This window comes from Tympanuchus pallidicinctus, unplaced genomic scaffold, assembly GCF_026119805.1.
Source record: "Tympanuchus pallidicinctus isolate F22 unplaced genomic scaffold, pur_lepc_1.0 scaffold5, whole genome shotgun sequence".
Taxonomy (NCBI): Eukaryota; Metazoa; Chordata; class Aves; order Galliformes; family Phasianidae; genus Tympanuchus; species Tympanuchus pallidicinctus.
Window position 1 is genome coordinate 10379961 of NW_026294769.1, and position 18488 is coordinate 10398448.

The 18488-nt window shown below is 38.4% G+C and overlaps 1 long non-coding RNA gene across 1 annotated transcript; it reads right to left on the bottom strand.

The window, feature by feature from the left end:
- Positions 1-2400: 2400 nt before the first annotated feature.
- Positions 2401-16382, bottom strand: LOC128091210 (uncharacterized). The gene is made up of 4 exons (XR_008211298.1): positions 16181-16382; positions 10874-11026; positions 3276-3320; positions 2401-2739 (listed from the first exon to the last, which is right to left on the bottom strand). It is a non-coding gene; the product is annotated as an uncharacterized LOC128091210 (long non-coding RNA).
- Between the last annotated feature and the right edge of the window lie 2106 nt (positions 16383-18488).

Sequence of the window (18488 nt, forward strand, 5' to 3'; positions counted from 1 at the left end):
GTTAGAGCCTTCATACTTTGTAAGGCCTTTTTTTTTTTCTGAGAAATTTAGAGTAGGAGCCAGTTAAAGACTAGTGTATTCAAAAATAAGAGCAAAGCACTTATAAATAGTGAGTAAGAACAGCCATTGGAGAAAAACATTAGAAGAACTGAAGAGTGGAATCCATGCAGCCAAGTGCAAGCTACTGCTTTCTAGGTGAGCAGTAGGGAAATTCGCAACATTCTGAGAAGCACAGGTCTTCCAGTCACTCCTTCCTGACTCCCCTGTTGGAGAAGGAGACCTTCCCTGCATAAAAGTGGCTCAGCATCAGAGAGAACGTGGTGCAGTGGGAATTAGTGCTGGCACCAGTTGCTTCGCAGAGAAAGCAGTTGCTTTCTCTATAAAAATGTTCTCATTCTACATATAAAATTACAGGAGTTGCTTTTTCTTCCTTCCCTGTTCACCGCCAGCCTTACAAATTCTATCTGGCTCCTAAAAATAAAACACAGTGGTTATTTAAATTTCCATAGACTGCTGTAATTTCAAAGGTTGTTATATATCAAATAGAGCTTGCTAAAGACCTTCCCAAGTGCACTGTCTTTGGACTTTATGCTAATTGATTCTTGCAGAATTGTTGCTGTTCTTTCATACCTTGCACTGAAATATCAAACTAGATTCAGTATTATTTGGATACTGTTTTCGTATTATTCTAGCAATTTTTGAAGTACAAGGTTAAATGTGATACAACAGCTGGTGTGAATTTAGATATAGTTGGATAAGGATGATGATTCTCCAGTTGTAGGCCAAATTTCTTGGAACTTTTCAGTAATAGCCTACATATCCACAGAGGTCTTTCTGTTTCAGACAACACACATCTACCTACATACACCTCACATATTGATCTCAGCCTGATTTCACAACAACCTCATTTTTGGTCAAGGAGTTAGCTAGCCATAGCTATACAATGCTTACATAGGAGTCAGCGTAAGCTGTCTCCATGCTTCTTTTAAATACATCACTATTGTTCTGCGCCCTAGGTTACACGAAGGCTTTCTCAGAAAGCTTCACATCCTGTTCCACCATGTTCATGGAAGCTGAGTGCCAGTGAACTACATTTCACTTAGAAATTAACTTTCAAGTCAGCACACGACCACAAGTTTCAATGCTGGGAAGAAACACACTTTGAAATTGCACACTCAGCTAATAATGGTGGAGGTAAGTGAAAGCAATTGAATTGTTTAGGGGAGAAAGATTTATGAGGAGAAATTTAGCTACAGCCTTAACTGGATAAGGGAAGAAATTATGGGAGGGTAACACCAACAGCACAAGTACAATTGCTCACAAAGCAGCAGACATGAACAATACGTGCCTTCTTCCTCTGAACACGAAAAGCAACATCTTTGTCTGAATTTAAAATTGGTCAGCCTGTCAGCTCAGACTCCTAAATCTTTATTAGCCCATTTTTCCTTCTAGGTTCCATTCCTGCAAAGCATTTAAACACATGCCTACTTTTAAGCACGGAAGAACTGCTGTTGAAGGCAATCTGAATTCCAAATTAGCCATATATATTTTACTACTCTGCCAAAGAGGAGCTTTGAATAACAGTATCAAAGAGTTGGATATTTTATTCCCTTTACATTGATTAACCTGAGATGAGTGTATGTCTCAAAGCTGCTGGAGGGGCTGCTCAATTTATCATCCCAACTATTGACCATCCTGTGTTCTTTTTGGATGGCAGTTCAGAATAATGTGACATCAGAAAGAGTGATTTATGGTATCATTTTACAGATTTGTGGAAGCGCCAGTCACTTATATACAGGCCCAGGATTTGATAAAAGCTCTAACACAGAGGTTGCTAGTATTTATGGTACAATATATCCAGAAGGCTTAGAGTTGCTATCATGTTGCCTGGTGCACTTTTCCTCTTGACTTTGAGATATATTATCCTGCTTGATATAGATAGAAAGGCTTGATTTGATGAAGGCTGCAGCATAATGCTGCAGTTAATGGCATGTTGGTAATTATTTATAAAAATCACTGAGGGAAATGCAGGAAAGGTGAAGCCTTGAAATACCTGGGCACAGAAGTCCTTTGGCCTTTTCCTTGGGACAGCTATTTCTGTAGCTCTGGAATAAAGCAGAGTGAACTTTATCCCACCACGTCTCTGGCATTCTTCCTCCCACATGTAGTGAAAGCAACTTTGCAAGCAGAAGGTTAGATGTGGCTTTTTCCACCTTTAATCCTTGACCTTTCATTGAGACTGCAACCAATTAGTGTCAATTGGGTTTTTTATTTTTTTTTTCTTTGTGAAAGCTGGAGACAGAAACCAGCAAACACCTTATACATAATAGAAGATGCTGCAAATGGCTTGTAGGCAGGAAGATTTTCAAAGGTTGATGGTCTGCACTTTTTTTTTTTTTTTTTTAAACTCCCTTGATACCAAGTGCTGGAATATAAACTCCCCTCTTCCTTATCTTCTGTTTTCTGCTCACGTTAATAGACGTGAAGACAATTTTGTGAGGACTTGAAGTAGCATTACAAACAGCAGCAATCTCCCTGTGGCTGGAGATGTCTCGCAGACCTTATGGAGAAGTCTTCTATAAAACATTTTGCAGAAATCCTGTCTCAATAGCACACATATCTCAGTTTGTGCCAGTGGTCCAGTTTACCCTTACTTTATTAACATTCCCATCATCAGTTTCACAGCAAAAGCACAAGTTCAGTGGATGTTGCTTTTAAACGTGTTAATGTAGGGGTTCCCTGAAACCAAGGGATATTAAATCCTGTAAAACCTGCTTGATTTTGTTGTGAAGGAAAGAAATGCATTTATACAACTCAGTAACTTATGTTCTGGAGGCCATTGACAGACTTAGATGGCCCTACTGAATGTGCAGCTGTGTGGAGATACTGCCTTCCTGCTTGCCAGAAATCCTGCAGTTCCTGGGAACAGCTCTGATGTACCTGCATTGTGGTCATGCTCTCTGGCACATGGTATTATGGCCTGACCTTCAAGAAAATTCTTCTTTGGGTCTATCAGATGGGATCTATTTATTGCTCACAAGCTAACTTTTGACCTTCATGAAGCAGGTGGAAAAGGAAGGTAATTAACATAGCAAAAAGAGTGCACAGCCAACAAAACCAATCAATAGCATACCTTTTTAATGTTCTGTTGCAAATATGAGCTATGTACCTTTTCCCCAAGAGACAGTGAACATGTTAAAAACAGTATGGGATGAATACACACTGCATACTGATGAGGGAAGCAATCTATTTCCCTCAAAATACATTTTACTGACTTTTATATACACTTTTGTGAAGGTCAACTTTCCATCATTCAGAGTCTGAAATACAGTTAAGTAATTTAGTTAATTTCATTATTCTAGATTTTTTTCTTAGGTTTATTTCACCTCCCCTCTCCCCCTCCCCATCCTTTTAGGAATAGCAATCCTGAAACCCAAATTAATTTTGTCTACTTATGCCAATAAAGACATAAGGATCAGCCCTTATGTTTTACTTTAATGAGCATTCAGATGATACTCTGTCTACTGCAGAGACTGCATAACCCTTCCAGACTCTCCTTCTGAGAAGAGGTAGTTTGAATTTGAATCATATAATGCTACCTGCTGTGCTTACTGCATCTCCAGAGCTAATGACTGCTATTTTTGCCCAATTGCTTTCTGCTTGTGTACTGTGTGGAAAAAGTTGCAAAGTGATTTTAAATATTTAAAGAACCAGGAAGAGAGCATATTATTTAATAAAATTATTCAACCTACTGCACTTCCACTGCATCTGAAGGCTGACAAACATTGTCACAACTTGTTCTTAAACAAAACAAACTAATAACAGGTAAACTACTTGAAAGCAAAAATGAACAAGTTTTGGGCAACCCAAAGCCCAAGTTGAGGTTAAAGTTAATGCACTAGATATAAGGAACTCTGAGCAGCAGGGAGGAAAGTGGGGAAAAGGTGAACAGCAGAAAGAAGAAAACATTAAAATACAATGTGTGAAACAAAAGGAAATGAGAGGGAATAAGCAACCAAATGTATAAACTGGCGTGTGGTTGTGTAATGCAAGGATTAGCTTGCACTGGAGAGAAGACCGAGATCAGAAAGCAAAACAAAATCATTAAGATCAGAGAGAAAGATGCTGAAGGAACAGGAGATTATGACAATATTAGGCAATGAAATAGAGAAGACTCGTGATTAAAAAAAGGAAGCTTTGGCAGGCAGCTAATAACAGAGGGGAAAATAAAAAGCAAATTCACAGGTAAAATAGCAAATCCAGAAAGAGAAATTGCCAATTGGGAGAGGGGATCTTAGGACAGAACAGCCTGTTCATGCCTAAGAAAAAGGACACATTCTCACACATCTTTCTCTAGTGGTGGCACCAATGACAGAAGTTGTGATATGAAAGATGAGCACAGGGATCACTTATGATTAATTTTGTGAGACAGTATATGCCTTCTGTGATCTCACATAAGTCAGTTTCTACCAACTGATGATGTTTGTATTACACTCTTTACTATATTCCTGCTCTTCACAAATCTTTGATTAATATTTGTCTTCCTAGGAAGCGTTAGTTGATGTTTCAATCCTTCTTATGAACTCATGATGCTTTTTTGCAGTAACTTGGTCTTGACCTAGCTCAGACCAACAGCCACTCTAATAACAACTTCTCACTGACAGTCTTTATTTCACAGACAATGTATTATAGAATCATTAAGGTTGATAAAGACCACTAAGATCATCATAGTTCAACCATCAACTCATCAAAGAATCAGTCAGTTTAAGCTGCTGAACTAAACCAGCTGCCACTCTATCTTACATGTGATGGAAGTGTCCTTCCTTAAGATAATTTCTAGGGAAAGATCTCTAACACCCAGGAAGTCTCTTTTAGGTTCAGCTCCTCCTGATGCTTTTGCATCTTGCTCCTCAGCAGGAATCTCACTCTGGAATTATGGCTTTGTAACCAACCCTAAGGAACTGGACTCTATTAAGTAGACCTTATTTACTTCAACTGTTTAAAGAGATTATATGCCATTTACACACTTTCCTCATCACATCCAGGAACAAAATTTACCTTCTAGACTGCACAGGTGAATATAACTGCAATAATTTTTAGACTACATTAAACTCAGCCAATATAGGGAACAGTTTGCTAACACTAACAATAGCTAAGGCTGTTCCTTGTTGCCATGATTGCCATCTGAAGGACACAAATGAGTTCCTGGCAGCCACCCCACACTGAGCACATATTCCTCCAATATCCAAAGATGCATTGCTCTGATACACAGCAAAATGATTTCTAGAATGGGCATCTGGCCTCAGCTGTTTCCATTTTTCTTCACTGGGTTCTCAAGTAGAGCAGGTGCTAAAAACAGCTGGAAACCTTTTTGGAGTGTCTTTAATAAACAATTCTGCCAGGCTCAGCTGCAGAGACTATCTGGCTGCTAAATTCCTTTCATTTGAAGTTTATCTAAAGAATTAGTAGCTGCCAAATAAGCATAAGACAACTGCAACAGGTGATGAGCATTTCATTTCTTGTAAGAAAATCCTCGCAGCCTGCTCCTCAGATAAAGACTCACCCCAAGTCACTTCTAGAGCTAGAACAAGGCATGTGGATTATGTCTGAGATCTGCAATTACTTTATGAGTGCTATTTAACATTTGCAGAGCGTAAGTATGCTGAAAACACTCCTTCCTGATGTTGGTTTGCATATTTTAGTCCCAGTTTTGTTAGCACTCTGCTGGAATATGCTAATGCCTTGATTAAGGAGCTTCAGGATTCTGCTGTGGATGAGCTGAGGGTTGTGTGAAATCTCACTGGTAGGAAAGGCCAAGCTGGAGCTGCACTGTGACTCTTCACAGGACTTCAAATTGAGTGCCAGCAAAATTCTTCGCTGGTTTCAGAATTATACGAAGGATTTAAGTAAAATGCGCTTTGTATGAACTGAAACTTTTTTTCCCATGGAGCTTTTACTATTACTCTCACTAGATATTTATATTCCAGTTGAATTTAATGCCTTGGTGTGGATCAAGTCCTGTAAAGAGGTACTTTTTCTTCCAAAGTCAAGCAAAGAGATGCAGCAAGAGGAACAGAGGGGGATACAACTTTACTCTCAAGGAGTTATATCCCTTGGATGGTCAATGTGATTTTAAGTTTCCATACTGCAGAGCTGCATCTCTCCCAGTGTGCATTACTGACAACACTCCATGCTTATATAGCTGCTCTGAGGCTCTGCCTTAGTACAGCACTGCTGGAGGAGAAGAGGTAAGGTAAAACACTGAGCCTCCAACAGCTATCTGGGAAATATCTGATAATGCTGGACATAACAGAAGGGTCAGGCCTGCAGTTTATAATAAGGACTTTGAAATCCTAACAAATTCCACTGTTCAAAGCGAACAGTTTGTAGCTCAACTGTGCTGGAATTGAATCATAAATAAATCACATGTTGCTGCAATAACACTGACAGTACATTCAGGCTGAATACTAGGAAAAAAATATTCTTAGAGTGGTGAGGCACTGCAACAAGCTGCCTGTGGAGATGGTGGATTCACTGTCTCAGAGGTGCTCAAGTGGCAGTGAAGGATGTTGTTATCAAGCATGGTGAAGGTGGTCTCACCATAGTTAGACTAGATTTAGAAGTTTTTTCCAACCTTAATGATTCTGTAAGAATGAGTTACTTCATCTTACATTGCATATACTTATATGTGTGAGGTAACACAAAGTTTTTGAGCGAGGAAAAAACAATGGTGGTGTAGTAAAAGTAATTCCTCCATCTGCTGCAACGCCAAGTGGAGGTAATGCAGAGATGGATCTGCAGGGTAGTTAGTAAATGGCAGCAAATCTGCTCCTCTTTAAACACTCAGCAAACCAACTATACTTTTTCTTTTCTAAGCATCAAGGAAGAAAAAATGGAATGTAGTTAGCCTAGGCAGACATGTAGAGTGACAGTGCAGATGGGAACAAGAGAGATACTATGTGTTATAAGAGCTTGAAAACTGGAGCAGCAATTCATTCTGCTGTGGGTCAGTACAAACACCAAGTTTCAAATTCAGAATATTATATTCTTTCTCCCTAGCTAATGTCTAAATGTTGCAGAGCTGAATACCAGCACTTAAAAGTGATTGGAGCATGCTTTTCTCCAGTTACTCAGTTAGGGCATGAACTAATAACACGGTTTACTGGCTTACCCAATCAAACGCTTCTGTATTTTACAGTTTTACAGGAAAAATATAAGAGCCATAAGTGAAGCTTAGACTGAGCCTTCTGCTTTCCTTGATTTCCTTCCACATTTCTTACTGTTCCTCACCCTACTGAGCACACCCACGCTAACCCGTCCTCCTCAGTTAGTTTTCTGTGACAGAGTATCTTTTCTGAGCTGAAACTATTTAATGAATTCATTGAATTTCTAAGCTGAAGATATTCCATGAGTATAAATCTACAAGTTTTTTTTGAATATCTAAGATTTACTTCCCAGAGGATTTACTATCAATACAAATCTGTTTGCTAGCCTCTATCTGTGAAAATATAATGCTTGAATAATAATTTACACAATAATCATTCAAACACGAAAAACAAATGTTTCTCCTGCTAAAAGCATAGGCCATGCAAAACTATTGAAATCCAAGCGGAAATTTTTAGAGAACAATAGACTGCCTAGTGTAAATTCATGTCAATGACATGAAAATCTCTTCAGTATATAAACTTTTTTAACTTAGCCCAGCAGTGACTTATTTAAAACCCCACTTCACTTAAAATGTTTGTTATTGTTAGTATGATATTCCTGATAACCTGTACTTCCACTACTACCAGGAATCCTACCAAGAATCACAGAATGGCCAGGGTTGAAAGGGACCTCAAGGATCACGAATCTCCAACCCCACTACCACATGCAGGGCCACCAACCTCCCCATATAATACTAGACCAGGCTGCCCAGGTCCCCATCCAACCTGGCCTTGAACACCTCCAGGGACAGGACATCCACAGCCTCTCTGGGCAGCCTGTTCCAGCACCTCACCACTCTCTCTGTAAAGAATTTCCCTGTCATCCAAACTAAATCTTCTCTCCCTCAACTTAAAGCCATTACCTCTTGTCCTGCAGTTATCTACCCTTTCGAAGAGTTGATTCCTCTCCTGTTTGTAGGCTCCCTTCAGGTATTGAAATGCTGCAATGAGGTCACCCCGCAGCCTTCTTTTCTCCAGGCTGAACAAGCCCAGCTCCCTCAGCCTGTCTTCACAGGGGAGGTGCTCCAGTCCCCTGATCATCTTCATGGCTCCCCTCTGGACCCTCTCCAACAGCTCCCTGCCTTTCTTGTACTGAGGGCATCAGACCTGGACACAGTACTCCAGATGGGGCCTCACAAGAGCAGAGTAGAGGGGGACAATCACCCTGTCCCTGCTGGCCACCCCTCTTCTGATAATTCTGATGAACTACCACAGTGATGTTAAATTTACCCACCAATTCTTTTAAGTTTTAATACTTTCAATTACCTATGCAAATATCATGCATAGAAACGAAGTAGCAGCTTTCTTTAAACAGACTCCTAGTTCCTTTAATAAGCTTACAGGATATTGAAGACAAAACATTAACAATAGCATAAAACATGTAGTGGTGCAGAAATCTCATTAGCCATAGATACTTGGCTTCCCCTTTGCCATTGGCAAATCCTCATCTACTTTCAATCACGTGTCATCCTGATAACAACTACAGGCATTATTTAATAATTTGGTTATACACACATATGAACTCCACAGACAATCTTGTTTGCCTCCTGGTCCTCTGCGTCACCTATTGTGCTTTGGTATTGTGTTACTGTTCAGGTGAATGCATACAGCTACCAGTGCAATCTTCTCATATTTGGCAGTAGACCAAAGGTAAGGGAAATGAACAATTGCTTTCGGAAATAATGGACTAGATATTCAGCTCAGCTGCTTTGATTTACGCTAGCTGAAGTCCTATTCCAATATCATCAGTATCTTCAATCAATCAGTCTTTATTGCCAATCCTTATTTTGTCACAGCAGCTACATGATAGCATAATCTGTATGCTCACTGAAAAAGCAGGGCACTCACATGAGCCTCTGAATACAGGTAGTGTTCTGTTAATGGTACGTAGAAAATCATCCAAAATTTGAAGTCAGTGCTTTTTCTTAATGAAGTATAATAAATACATTTTCTGTGGTATAGATTGTGAGAACAATGTCTACCGTTATCATTTTGACAGGAGAATGAACATTTTAGAGGATAACTTTCGAACTCAGTCAAGTAGCAGAATAATTTGGATTCATCATTTACTTCATGGCTGTTTTTCCTATCAATCACTAATTAGTGAAGATGGATCTTTGTAAGTGGGTGCTCTTTCCTTACGCATATTTATTTTGGGTTCTATTGATGTGAAGACCATAAGCCTTTGTGAAAGTTGTCTTTGTGGGAGTAGTTACCATGGCAGAAACAAAAGGTGACAGTAACAGGAGATTCAGGTTAGAGAAAAGAAAAATCCTGTTTGATGTACAAGTGTTTGGAAAGAGCAGAATCACATATAACAACAGAAGGTAGGCTAATGCAGTGAGGCCATTGCACCGACTGTGAAACTTGCTACTGTTACCTTTGAGCGTAAATGAAAATGGCAAGCAATTTCCACTTAAACAGCTTTTACTGTTTTACATCTTTTAAAGTGGTTAGCAGCTATCATGGGCAGACTCAGTGCCTGAGATTATTCTAGTTCATTCGTAGAACAACAAAAACTCTAGTGTGTAAAATAAACTACCACCTTCTCCCCCCCTTTGATCAATTAAAAAGTAACAGTCTCAATCTTCTTACTTTTGATTGCATTGTTAGAGACTAGTAGAAGAGTAAAACATGCATACATCTACATTACACTGTCTATTGTATTTTTAAGTTATAGTACTTGCAACTGTAATTACATAAATAATACTCAAAAACACACATATTTGTGTGTATATATAGATATATACACATCTGTAAGTTGTAGAAAAAGAAAGCCAGGCTTACAGAATAAGTACACATCTTGTCTAATGGTTTATTTTTTACTGTAGTTTTAAGGGACCTGAATTATACTGGGAGAAGAGTTTGTGGGAAAATGACACTGCTTACTGTGAAAACACAGTTTTCTATAAGACCTCCAACTAGCTAGTGCTCTAAACTAAAGGTAGTCACAAGCATTGCTTCCTGTAGAAATCTTGTGTCGTTTCTGCTTAAATAGCAAGTACTTCACACTTTCTCAGAGAGATGATCTGCTCAGTGTAGCTGGGACTCAAGGACACTCTAACCACTTCCCTACAGCTCCCAGGCACCTCACAGGGCTTACCTGAGTTGCCACAGGTTATTTCTACCACAGAAATCACCATGTCTGCTGATTCCCTGATCAACATGGAGGACCTGTTTTACCTGTTAAAGCAATAGTCTGGCCAAGCAGCACTGCCACGCTCTACAGTCTCCTGATGGAAGCATCACTACCCTGCAAGAATGGAGAACTTTGTGCTGCCTGAACCTTAAAATCATGTGCAGCGCAATATGGATTAAAAAAAATACTAGCTTGAAAGATGCAGAAGAGCAATGTTATATCTGGTTGTGTTAAGATCTAACCTACCAGACCTATCCCTCCTGTTCTAAAGAGGACTTGTTTTTCCAGGTCTGTAGAAAGAAATTGGATACCATTATTTTTGCCTATTGACTGTTTTGTCTTTCTGGAATTCCTAATGCACATTTTGAAAGTCTCCATGCTTGATCATATTAAGTAATTAAGATATAGGTTATAAGATAGAAGGTTAAATGTACTTTCTCAGCTGCTGAAACAACTCATTACAGTTCAGAGGCTTTACAGATTCTGTTTATTTTCCATGTATACTGTTTCCCACACTTTACATACATACCTCAGCATGATAAATAGATGCAGTTCATTGTGAACCCTGTCTCAAGCCAGCTTGACAGCAATCAATCACTTTGATGAGACAGTGGATTTGTGGGGACTGACTGGCAACCACATCTTAAAGAATGCTTTGACAAACCACACACGGACACTGTGGCTGAAAAAAAGAGGATTTTAAAGAACTGACAAAGAGGTAAGCACAGATCTGTCAGGTCCTGTGGATTTAGCTTGGCTACAGGATTGACACTTTTGTTCTACCGTCACCTGGTAAAAAGGGCTTCCACAATTTTCTGCCCAAAAGCTGGGATATCTGTGTACTGTGTTTCACTTGCCTACCTGCACCTCACTACATGTTCAGAGCATTTCAGGAGATATAACAAAACATGACTGTCTCATACTTCTTTCTTTCACTGTTCAATACCAAGGAACTTAATGTATTACTCTCAGCACATTTTCTCAGGGCCAATTTGCTTATTTTTTTGATTAAATCTCCATGAAAAATGACTTTTAGGTTCAACACTTAAACAGAAAAATATTTTAAAAAACCTTGTTTAACATTCTTTACAGAAAGGAACAAATGTAGGAAGTAAAAAAACCTGGGAGAGAGTAGTTAGGTAAGGAGTTCTCTCCTTAGCCTAGAAGGCTAAGATACTTCACTGACTATTAACTTCAGAAAATATTTAATTTGAAATACAGAAAACAATAAGCAAAACAACACAGAGCATATTTCTGACCTCTTGCCCCACTTAACAGCTCAGCATACTGGATAAGCAACTCATAGGAAATGAAGATCCAAAGATCAAGGGTTTACTAAGAGGGAAAGGAGCCTGTCATCCTTCTATTTGTGTTAGTCAATTCCTTCTCTCTTAAGCTGCATGGCTGAGCAGATAATCCAGCCCTGGGTTTCAAGTCCTCTTTTATGGAGGAAAGGATTTTCCCATGAGTTTGTTACTCATAAATGGCATGAGGGCATTAATTACTGAGCAGTTGGAAGTAAAAGGGTTTATTTCTCCAATTTGTCAAATAGAATGCTTTAGTAAACATGAGAATAGGAGAGCTTGGAATCAAATTGGTGAATAAAATATTGACAAGAATAAATATCAAGTTTATTGTGTACAGTTATTTTGAGAAAATTAGCTGTTGTAAGTTAGTGCTAGCAGAAGGAAAGGGAAAAAGAAAACTGTACCTGCCAAACTCCTCACTCTCCAAAATAGTATGCTCAAAATGGAATAAATTAGACAAAATACCTCCTGCACAGTATAAATCTATGCAACTTGTCAGAGGTGTTACTTGGTCTCCATATGACCAATCTGAAAGAAAAGCTCAAACCACATTTCTCCCATCTGCTGATCACGCTGATCAATTTGGCAGGTCTACACAATTTCTAATACTATTCAAGAAAGAAGAGAAATGTGGCTCCAATGGAAAAGTAAATTGGCAAGTACTCTGGGGCAGATCCCAGCAGTGGAAATTGGTCAAGTTTAATCAGTCAGCAGCAGAAATCTATAATTCAAAGTGGAACTGAATTTACACCTGCCTGTTTCTCCAAATATTTTTTTGTAATAGCGTGGCTACAAAAATGTTTCTGGTAGCTGGGAGTTCAAATGAAAGCTTTTCTGATCTGGAGCTCAGGGAACTCCTTTCCTTCCTCTGTCCAATATTAGACTCAATTCCCATTAGATACTATTTGTGTAAAGTGGTAAGAAAGAGGAGATGCTATACAATTACAGCAATTTCTAATCTATTGTAGAATAATAGAGTTAAAGAATTGAGTTGAAATGGACTCTTTAAGGTCATCTGGTTCAACTTCCCTGCAATAAAAAGGGACATCTACAGCAAGATCAGGTTACTCAGAGTCTGATTCAGCCAGTCGTAGCAGTACTGACTCTTCCCTGAGAGTAGTAAGCACTCACATTATCACATCAAACCCAAATTAGCAAATCTCTCTAATCTGTTGCTCTTCTCTCTCTCATTCAAATTCTGTGAAACCAAAGGAGACACAGTTGTCTCAGCTTCACATCTCCTTCCCAATCCTATATTTGCTTCAACAGTAAATCAAACAAATCTCTTTCACCTCCCTCCTCCTGATGAAGCAATAGCCCTTTCCATTTTTAAACAGGATCCACTCTGTTTCAGCAGAGTGGCATTGCATTTATTTTTAATAAGCCCCTGCCTTGACTGTGTCTACAGCATCAAAGATACATAGGTGCTTAACATCTCTGAATTTAGTAATTGATTGGTGGCTGAAGGGCTCTATGGATGAGTGCCCAAGTGACCAATTAAGAAACTCATAAGCTTTTCATAATGCCAACAACTGCTGTTTTATTCCTCCCCCTTCTTGACATTTTCCTGCCCTCATGTTGGACTACGTTGTCACATTCAATTAAACTGTAAGCAGGACTTCAAAATTCATTTCAGCAGCAGACCAGAGATTGCACATTCACAATTTCTCCTTTACTCTTGGTTTACAGAGAGAACCAAACAAATTCAACCTCTTCTCACAAAAGTAGTAATTTCCCACCATACATATGAATGGTAGAGAGTTTAAGCTCTTGTGGATGGATTTTGCTTCTATCAACGGGCACCAAGGTAGAGCTGCACCCTTCTTTCACTAAGCTATGTGGTGCTGCCTAGCAGTAGATGCAGACAGATTTTATTCTTATGTGCTTAGCTGTTACTCTTCTAAATTGAAGCCTCAGAGGAAAAAAAGAATTATTTTCTACAATTGCTTATTAATATGAAAGGCACTGAAAAGTCTTTTTTTCAGGATAACTTTTGAAGACAGGTATTATTGACATAGTACTGAAAGTTGCAAACACATTTAAGCATTTTCTAAAAACACAGACAAGAGTTGTTCAAGTAAGCAAACTATATGCCCACTCTAGCTTTGTGATCATAGCAAATTTGAAAAGGACCTCTTCTGGTTCTCTGTAACTGCAACTGAAAGCTTTTTGCTCTGACTTGCCATTTACAAGCTAGTTATTTTCTTTATTGTGGTTTGGCTGAGTTATGAAATGAAATATAAAATGCATGAAAAATGGGCTACACACCTTATTTAAAAGTGTACACGTATGCCAAAAATCTGTTTCATGCATATAGCAATACGATGGGAAAAGTGTTACAACGGAGGTGTGATAACAGAAGGACTGGCACAGTAGAAAGGATCTATAAAGAAAGGGAAGAAGATTGTTCACCCATATGAGAAGATTCTAGGAAAGCTTCTCAAAAGAGGGATCTCCAGAAAGAGATCCTTCCCCAGTGGCAGTCAGCTCTTAAAAAGGGGTCTAAGAGAGGTGCAGCTCTACCCCTTCTGGTCACACAGCTGAACTGCCTTCACCTGTGCTCCCAGGGCTGATCCAGTTTTTCCCCCCAAGTGATCAATCAGTGGTTCAGGCTGTGACTCAACAGTTCCCATACAATGCATTATATATAAATTGAAAGAAACTGATCACAAACATATACTGATTTTCTTTACAATTACTAAGTAATTACTAAGATTTTTTTTTCTATTGACAAAGTTTAAGAATTAATTCTTTCCCTTTAACATGCTAGGATGCTTCCTCATGTGAAATTATCACTGAATTTACTGGTAGACTTCTGGGGAGAACTTTCGATAGACACATACATATTTAGAGAAGCAACTGTCACACTCATGACAGAAACCAGCAATATAATGAAAACTACGCCCAACTAAAGCTCATTAAATGAAAAAACTCAAACTACTCCTGATTTTGTAAGGCTTTCAACTTTAAGAACTGTTACAGTTCAAAATCAGATGAATATAACGCAATGGAAAGCACATCAATGTAATGACAACAAAGTTCCAGGCTACAGCAAGCAAGAATTTACTTAAATGCAACAGAAACAAAGAAAAGAAACCATTTACCTTTATAAGACCTCAGGTATGGAGGAGTATTCAGTAAGAAACCCCTACCTCCCTTGCCAACCCTTAAATGAAATCTGGGAAGGGGTGCATCCTAGATCCACTCCTGCTCACTCAAGTACATTGCATGCAGCTGAGCTCCCCTGGTTAGCAATGCCTTCCCACCAGGTGCTCAATCACTGTTTCAGGGCAATGACTTAGCATTCCTGCTACAAGAGTAATGCTATACTCTCTCAAGGAAGACAAACGTAATAAAGTAATGATTCAGTGTGAGTACTGAGTGATCATGGCCTTTATAGCTATATCCAAACAAAACTGAGTACAGACCAAAGAGATACGGTAAAAAGAGAGGAAAATTATGTTGGAGGAAATAGATCCAAAGAAGGTGCAGAAAACAGAATAAAATGATTATTAGTTGCTTCAGGTCTAATAAAGATAATTGAAGATACAAGGTAAATCATTCACTTTGTTGTTGTTGTTGGATAAAGACAAAAGCATTTCAATATGGGAAAAAACATGGTATCAGGTAACACTGAAATGCTTTCTCAACAGCCTGCTTAGCCAAATCTCTGGACAACAGGAAGTATTACAAAAATAGAGCACTGAGATTACTGCTCATGCAGCAGGCTCTGTCAAAAAATATACAAGAACAGTGATGGAAAAGTGGTAGCACTATTTGTTTATTGTTGCCTGCTAAGGATTAAATTATTGATTTATTTAGGCTTTTAAGGAGGAATACTTTCTTTTGCAGCTTTCTTAGAAGTATAAAAAACCTGAAGGAAAAAAAGACTTCTTAATATTCTAGAGAGGTTATTTTACTAAACTGTGAAATTCAGCACAGCCTAAACATGAGTGTACTTTCACTGACTTCCATGAACCTATGCAGAAAATAAAGACCATCAATTTTCTATGTTTTTAGGCAAAATGGCAGGAGCAAAGCCAAAATATCTGTTAAAATCAGATGTTACATTTTAGAAGAGGTCAGGATAGAACTGAATGTTCCGTTACAATTAAAGTATGCAAACTAATGACTTATTCTCTCTGTAGAAAAACAAACTGAGCGTGTCTTCTATTAATTTGCTTCCTACTTGGTCTTTGAGCTGTACCTGACAATCGTTGACAGTGTTATTCCATGTGGCTGTCTAAATGGCATTTCTTATGGGTTGACACGTTAAAACAACCAGTTTGATGAGATATATTTTCTTATGATAGAGCATGAACGCACACAAACTGATGGTAAATTAACTTGAAAAGGAGAACGATAATTTGAAATACAGTGAAATTGTGCCAACTTACTTGGCAATTGATAATCATTTCTAGTCCATAAGCTGTATAATTAATGGATATTAAGATGTTATAATCACAAAAAAGAACAAGAGAGTTAAGCAAAGTAGACTAAGACAATAAGAGAATAAATAGAAAGCTTACCTGTATGCTAGGCTCACCCACAAAAAACACCAAAAGAGAGGATCTCCAGACAAGATCCTTCCCTACTGGTAGTCAGCTGTTAAATAGGTCTAGGAGAGGTGGAGCCAGGCTCCACCCCTTCTGGCAGCACAGGTGAATTGCCTTCAGCTGTGCTCCTCTGGCTGACTCATGGCTCGCCTCAGGTGATCAATCAGAGGTTCAGGCCGTGATTCAACAGTTCCCATACAATAGGCACAACATATTTTACAAGCAAAAGACAAAACTTGTTTTGTGAAACTTTCTGAGAGCTTTGGTATTTGCCATCCAAAAATTAGTATTAAAAAAAATAATAAAAAAAAATCAGAATGTCTCTAATACAATAGGCCTAAAGATTACAAATAAATCACAATTCTGTAATCTAATTTGGAAGTGTACTGTTGCAGTGCAGCTGCGTCTAAAAATCCAATAGATCAGCAAAGTCTTAACATGGTGATTTTTGGGGGCGTATTTTATTTGTGTGTTTTGATTTTTCTTCTTAGGTTTCAAGAAAAATATTTCAAGCGTTCTAGTGAGTGGTTATAGAAACATAGGTAGGACATTGTAAATTTAATTCGATATTCCCTTTCCCATTGATATTTTTGTTGTTTTCTACTATGATCATAGAGATGCTCAGGAAGGAACCCGAAGTGGCTGACTTGCCATTCCTAACTTTAACTATGGAAATGGAGGAAAGGAAATCTGTGCGGAATAGCAGTAATATCTATGATGTATTATTGAAATAGTTTATACCGGATCCTGTGTATGGAACTGGCCCATATGAATGTTAATTAGCACAGGTACTCAGGAGCTCTATGCTATGCTTTATATTAGATTATTCTTCCCAGCTTACTAAAGATTTGTATGCTCAAAATATTTGAGTATTCTAACAATTTGCAGAACATATTCCTCTTCAGAAAAAAACCCACCATTTCTAACCACAGAATTTGTAGATAATCTGAAGGAGTCAACTCTTACATATAGTTTACAAAAGACTGAGAAAACTATAGCAAAACTATGTCATAATTAATAGAGATATAGTCAAGCGAATCATGTAATAACTTTGTTCTATGAGGAAAAAAACACAGAAGATAAATATTCTCAGCTGGATGCAGTATTTCTGGGTAACAGTATTACAGAGTTTTTAATTTAAAAATTATATTTTGGGTGATTAATATTGTCAAAAAGATAAATAATCTGCCTCAATATAAATAAAGATTTAGAAAATTGTACTTAAGAGTTTTACTCAATGGTTGTATATCACTGTCAGGTAGAGCAAAAACTCAGGGACTGAAGGCACAAAGGTCCGCCATGAAGCAGCAGAGTGCTGAATAGTGTACGGCACTCTTGCAGACACATTATTATTTGTTATTTGCAAATTAAGTTTCTTCTTTTTCTGTGTTGCTTTGACTGAAAATTACTTTCTCTTCTTTTCCCTCTGCTACTTCAAGTCCCATCTGCTCTGCTTTCAAATTGCTGCAGTGAATGTTATTTCCAGATGGGAGGGACAATCCAAGGCTCTGTTACGCAGCTGTGTGCAGGTTTTGGTCGCTTATCTCCTCATTTGAGTCACTTCACCTTGGTGCTCTGCATCACATTTTTTCTCAGAGGTCTGAAGAGCACAGTTAAAACTGCCCCTCCTTATTTGTCCCAGAGGCTGCAACTTGAAAAAGCACTTGAACACAGTCTTAAGTGTTTTGCTGAAGAGGGCTCAGGCAGACAGGAAGTTTCCTCTGCTGCCACTGAGCAGCTCTGCAGTGCTCAGTCTTGTGCTGGGAAAGGGAAGCCATAGGGAGAGCCTGATTATTCCATCCCAGAGACACAAAGCTGTGGATGCCTGTAGACACCTGAGAACACTTTAGAACATGGGTTACTAACCTTTTGCTTTCCTGGGCTGTGAATAGTGAAGAGGAATTGTCTTGGATCACATATAGAATAGATATTATAGTTAATTTTAATTTATTTTAATCAAACAATAAGAAAAAGAGGGCAACAAAACCAAGAATACTCTTTGCTAAATTGCATTTAATTGCCTCCCACTAAATGTATTGGAACAATGGAAATCCTAGTAAGAAAGGAGATTGATTTAAAAACAGACAGTGTTGACTTACTTGTATTCCTTGAAATCCACGTGGGTACTATCTTCTCTGCTGAGTAAAAGATCTGTTGGAAAACCTGAATTACTTGATTGAATTAAAGCAGCTTTCTCCTTGACCTCTCTGCTTAGGCTGTCAGCATTATTTTCTGAAAGCAGCTTGTTTTCTATCTTGAGAATAATGCGCAGTTTCAGCCC